The sequence below is a fragment of the Lissotriton helveticus genome, chromosome 11 (assembly GCF_964261635.1).
Source record: "Lissotriton helveticus chromosome 11, aLisHel1.1, whole genome shotgun sequence".
NCBI classification, from domain to species: Eukaryota; Metazoa; Chordata; class Amphibia; order Caudata; family Salamandridae; genus Lissotriton; species Lissotriton helveticus.
In genome coordinates this window covers 1,183,865,170-1,183,871,169 of record NC_136072.1, presented here as the reverse complement: position 1 = coordinate 1,183,871,169, position 6,000 = coordinate 1,183,865,170, and positions in this window count along the sequence as shown.

The following is a 6,000-nucleotide window of genomic DNA, read 5'->3' as shown; positions in this document are numbered from 1 at the left end:
CGATCGGGACCAGTGCCGGGGAAGGTCGAGGTGGTATGACCGGCGATGGGGTAGCTCTCTCCAGATTTGCGCTAAGTGTCTCAAAAAGAACAGACAACAGCGTGCTGGGGTGGCGCCTATCTATGCATCACATACGTCACTTCAGGTGCGGACAACGCCATGCAGAGGCAAACAAACCCACACTCAAGAAAAATGACTAGATCCAGCCTGACATTTGGGGATAATTCCTAGGTAAGGAATTTGCAGCTAGAAGTCTCTTATCAGATCAACATCTTTCCTTTAATTCCCATCATGTCACGCAAGACAGCCTTGATAGCCTCCTGCCCCCATTATTACAATGTCCTGTATTGGGAGATAAAATGGGCACTGCAATCCAGACTCTAAGTGGTGAATAATGCAGCAGCCTGCCTCATTTTTAATCTAACTAGGTATCAGTAAGTAGCCAGCGAACTGCATAAGCACCACAGGATTCTAGTCCACAAAAGGGCCATATTTAAAGCACTAGGTTTGGCACACAAAGCATGAAATGCAGGTTCCAGTTTCATTACCATGAGGTTTCAGTGGTATATCCCTGTACATAATATGAGATCGAATAGAGAGAGAGAAGTTGCGTTCCTAGGGTTTGAAATAGTACGTGGAGGTGGTAAATCCCTCCCTTAACTTTATGGCGAAGCTCTTGAACTCACTACCTCGAGAAATTAAGTCCAGTGAGGGTCCTATCATTTTTAGGAAATGCATTAAGACTTTGCTGGTTACTCTGAGCTTATCCAGTTGTTCGAGGACTGCATCTTTTGCTTGCAGGGCCAAGATGCCTTTGCATAGTAGAGTGCTAGATAGTTTCTCCTTCATTCAAAAGGCAGCAATAGAGCACCTGAAAACTTCTGAAAAGGCACTCCAGGGGAGAAAAAATCTTGTCTTCTCTGCTTGGTTGTTAAAGATTGCAGGGATTTGTTAGCATGAGCTGAAAGCCATTTTGTATTTGGCAGCCATTTTAGGTAGCCATGTGCTCGCCATGTGCTGTTTCCCTCTTCAGAGCTTTGCACATGCTCAGAAGGGCCTAGCTAGTAGAATACACCTGCTTCTCTTTTAGAACTGTCAGGCTATTTTTGCTGCTATATGGAGAAGTAACTCTCCTCCCACTTTGTTGAGCAAGCAGATCTTGCATGCCCATATTAGGCATTTTGCATGCTTACATGTGCCAGGACTGCCCCTTGGTTTTACGCTATGTTGTTATTGTTAGTATTGTTATTGTGGTTTTGTATCGCGCCTAATCACCTGCAGGTCTCGAAGCGCTTGGAAAAGATGGTAACAGACAATAACTTAACAAGGTGGAAGCAGAAGCCAAAGCTAGATTATACTGTACTCAAGCTTCTACTGAACAGTAGCGTTTTTAAGCTCTTTCTAAATCGTAACAGATTTCCTTCCCCACGCAGCACCCCAGGCAAGCTGTTCCATAGCTGGGGGACTAACACTGAAAAGGCTCTCCCTCCTTTAGTCACTAACCTGTAGCGAGGACAGATCAGTAGCTGGGAGTCTGAGGACCGAAGTGTTCTCATAGGGCACTACAGCTGCAAATGATCTTTAATGTAGGCTGGGGCCTTGCCGTAAATTGCCCTATGGGCCGTACATAAGTTCTTAAATTCCACTCTTTCTTTAATGGGGAGCCAATGCAAGCTTTGTAGTAGGGGAGTAGCTTTAGATCTCCTCGGGAGTCTGAAAATCACCCGAGCAGCGTCATTCATTATGACCTGAAGCCTACTGGTCAGAGTTTTGGGTAAGCCAAGGTAAAGGGCATTACCATAATCAATTCTGGAGATGATAGTGGCTGCTACTATTGATCGCATCATGGATTGTGAGAGGACAGGAGCTAGCTTCCGCAGTTGCCGAAGGATGTTTGTGCAGCTGCCCACAACCGACGAGATCTGAGGGGCCATTGACAGATCACCATCCAGCTTGATCCCCAAGCTTTTTACAGACGGGCTTGGTTTTGGAGCAGGGCCTAACTCCATAGGCCAATAGAGGTCACACCAAGGTGAGGTAGTGGATGAGATCACTAATACCTCAGTCTTGTCTGGGTTGATTTTTAACAGGTTATCCGTCATCCATTGCACTGTAAACCTCAAGATGTTCTGAGCTTGGAGTTGTGCGGCCATAGTGTCATCGACACTTAACAGCAGTTGCGTGTCATCCGCGTAGTTAAAGACTTTACAGCCCATGGGGGCCAAAGAAGCAATCAGCGGTTGCAAATAGAGGTTAAATAGAAGCGGGGACAGGGCGGACCCCTGTGGCACCCCGCACTCTAGAATCCCCATCTCAGATGTTTCATCCCCCAGTTGTATCTTTTGGGTCCTTCCTGTAAGGAAAGATTGCAACCATTGAAAGGCCAAGCCCTTAATCCCAAAATCCTTCAGTCTTTCCAAGAGCAAGGCATGGCTGACAGTATCGAACGCCGCTGATAGATCGAGCAAAATCAGGGCGCTCGATTTCTTACAGTCAGCCATGCCTCTTAGTTCGTCCAGCACCGAGAGCATCACCAACTCGGTACTGTGATGGGCTCGGAAGCCTGCCTGTCGCTCATGGAGTAGATGATAGGATTCCAGATAGAGGGACAGGGATTTTAACACATGCTGCTCAAGGATTTTTGAGAGAAAAGGCAGCTGGGAAATAGGTCTGTAATTCTTTAACACCGCAGGGTCCAACCCAGGTTTTTTCAATAGGGGTCTTACACACGCCTCCTTAAGTTCAGCCGGTAGATACCCATGTCTAGAGATCTATTGAGGAGGGAGATCATACACTCCTCCAACAAGGGGCGCGCAACTCGGAAGATCTCAGGTGGGCATGGATCAGCTGGGGAGCCAGATTTGATTTTACCCATCAGCTGTTCCAGAGTCAATGCATCCATCTCTGGAAACACTTCAAGGGAGCAGTCAATCACATTCTTAGATGCTGATCCTATAGCAGTCCCCATTACTACCCCATTCTCTATCTCCTGGATGATGATCTTCACTTTCTCCAAAAAGTAGGCCTGAAAGGTGTTACAATCAATGGGAACCTTGGAGTTATCTGGTTTTTTACTCAGCTCTGCCAGTATTTTAAAGGTCTCTTTCTGAATATTCGCTGCCTTACTTAGGCGGGACTCAAGGTATTCCGCTTTGGCTTGGGTCATAAGATTTTTATATTGGTTAAGGGAGGCTTTATAAAGTTTCCTGTCAGTGTCCTGCTTGGTTTTCCTCCACACTCTTTCCAACGCTCTAAGCTTTCTTTTTGCTTCCCTTAAGGGTGGCGTAAACCAGGGAGCCCCTTTTCCAGATCCCTTTATTCGCTGAGTTCTCACTGGCGCTATTTGGTCAATGGCCCGGATCATGCTCCTCGTTAGGTCAGAGTGTTCACGGTCCAGGCTGCGTCCCGGATCTATGACCTGGGGTGTTACCGGGAACACCTTAGTCAGGGACGCTAGATCGACCTCAGCCCATTTCCGGGTTTTCCTAAAGCCAAGCGGACTGCAAGTAATGCAGCTTTTAAGGCGGGCCTCACAAGATACCAAATGGTGGTCAGACCAAATGCAAGGCACTACATCTTTAAGTGTTAGGCTGGCGTCTGTAGTCCACACAAGGTCGAGAGTGTGGCCTTTTTCATGTGTGGGGACATCCACAATTTGTTTAAAACCCACCGCAGACATTAAGATGTCAAGCTGGCGCGTGGGCAGATCCCGGTTGGGCTTATCCCAGTGTAAATTAAAATCACCTGTTACCAAGATTTTCGTGTATCTGGAGCATAGGTCAGATATAATAGGGCAAAATAAATCATGAAAGAGTGGAGTTGAATTAGGTGGGCGATAGACTGACAAAATCACCCAGCACACATTGTGCACAGTGACCTTTACCCCAAGCAAATCAGTCAAGTCAATTGTCTCTGATAGCAGCTTTTCAACTATCAGTCTTCCTATAGAAGATAGCTACCCCTCCCCCCCGTGAGCCCCCTGGGCGGTTGTGCCACATTACATCATATCCGCTTGGAAGGGCGGCAATGATATCAGGCAACGAGTTCTCACCCGTCCAGGTCTCCGAAAGAGTCAGGACATCGATGTCATTGTCCTGAAGCATTCTATAAACCTCCAAATAATGGCAGTGGAGCGATCGAGTATTAAGGCTAGCTATTTTTAATACAGGGTACTGTCCCAGGGGGGGAATAACCTTATCGGGGTGCAATATAGCATATTTTTTAAGGGTCAGTAGGACTGCCTGATCTACATGAGGCTCACCTCTATTCAGGGTATATAGCTCCTCCATGGAGTACATACGTCGCTGGCCAGTAGTCCCAGCCCCTGCGCCCGTCTGTGCGCGGACGGGCGCAGACGGGCTGGACTCTGGCGTGACTCCGGCGATGCTCCGGCGAGCCCGCCGCGCGTCAGCATGGCCCGTTTTAAATACCGGTCTAGCGTCCTTGCGACGACTAGACCGTGCGCAGCTTGTCTGAGCTACACCCCCAACCCAAGATGGCCGCCACAGTGCTGCCTCGAAGGAACAGGGACCCGCACAAACGCGGTGGAACAACAATTATAGTGCCAGTAAGTGGACGTTACATTTAAAGGCACAAAAACGGCAGCGAAACAAATAAACTAAATACAAAATCGAATTATTTAAAAGATCTTAATATGGCTCTGGTGAGCGCGCCACGCTCAGTGTTGCTTCCTGAAGTTAAGAATCGTTTCCAATCACAGGGCGCCTAGTTTGCCCCGTTTAAATACCGGTCTAGCGTCCTTGCGACGACTAGACCGTGCGCAGCTTGTCTGAGCTACACCCCCAACCCAAGATGGCCGCCACAGTGCTGCCTCGAAGGAACAGGGACCCGCACAAACGCGGTGGAACAACAATTATAGTGCCAGTAAGTGGACGTTATATTTAAAAGCACAAAAACGGCAGCGAAACAAATAAACTAAATACAAAATCGAATTATTTAAAAAGATCTTAATATGGCTCTTGTGAGCGCGCCACGCTCAGTGTTGCTTCCTGAAGTTAAGAATGTAACCCTAAGCATATATAAGGCCTCAGTTTTCTGTACTCCTTAGACTGCCTCATTCATTTGCTAAGGTCGTCTGTGTGACGTAGTCTCCCTCATTTGAGGTTATTAAAGATGCTACTTTTATATTACAGCTTCTGTGCCAATTTCTTGTTTGTTGGTTTAAAAGGACCAAGTATCAGTGAGACCCCTGAGAAGGTTTCTATTTTCTTCAAATGGCGCTCCAAGGTGGACCTCATCAGAGAAGTGGCTATCCAAGGGAGTGATCTTGACAGGAGACAGGAATCTACTGAGGTGGAAAGGACAGGATTATACTAAGGAGGTACTCTGTTCACGGAGATTCTCTGTCTCTGCAACCCAGTATATTTATGGTCTTCCTGATTTTGATCCTCCACATAATGTTTACCACTCCTGACTGAGAACCTTTTTAGCGTGAGTATTCTAAAAATAAAAGACCGTTCTGTCATTCAGAACTTGGCAGTTAGAATTTGGACACTAAGTGATTAGTAAGGGTTGTTTTGATGTGACACTTGCTGTTGGTTTGATACCTGGGATTGGTAAGGTAGTTTAGTAACGCTTACTGTGGCTTTGGAATTTGTGTTGGCCAACTTGGATTTGTATGGGATGAATATATGAATTGCAATTTGTGTAGGCAGGTAATGAGGAGACTTTTCTCTGTTTTGAATTGATTTGAACGGCACACAGTACAAGAGTACCTTAAGTGCTACTTTGGTTACAATATTTGCATATGTTGCAATATTTTTGGCATGCCTGTTTCAAGCACACATCGAAGAATGTGTTGCTTTTTGGAGGTACCATAATGAGATGTGAAGTTAATTAGCCGGCTCCCCTAGAGGGAATACTAAATAGGTTTAGGTATGAAAACATTTCTTCCTTGGTGATTCTGTATCCCCATGGAATTCAAGTATGGACATAAAACAAACAAGGATCCTTTTCTGCGCACTTTTAAAAATGGAGATA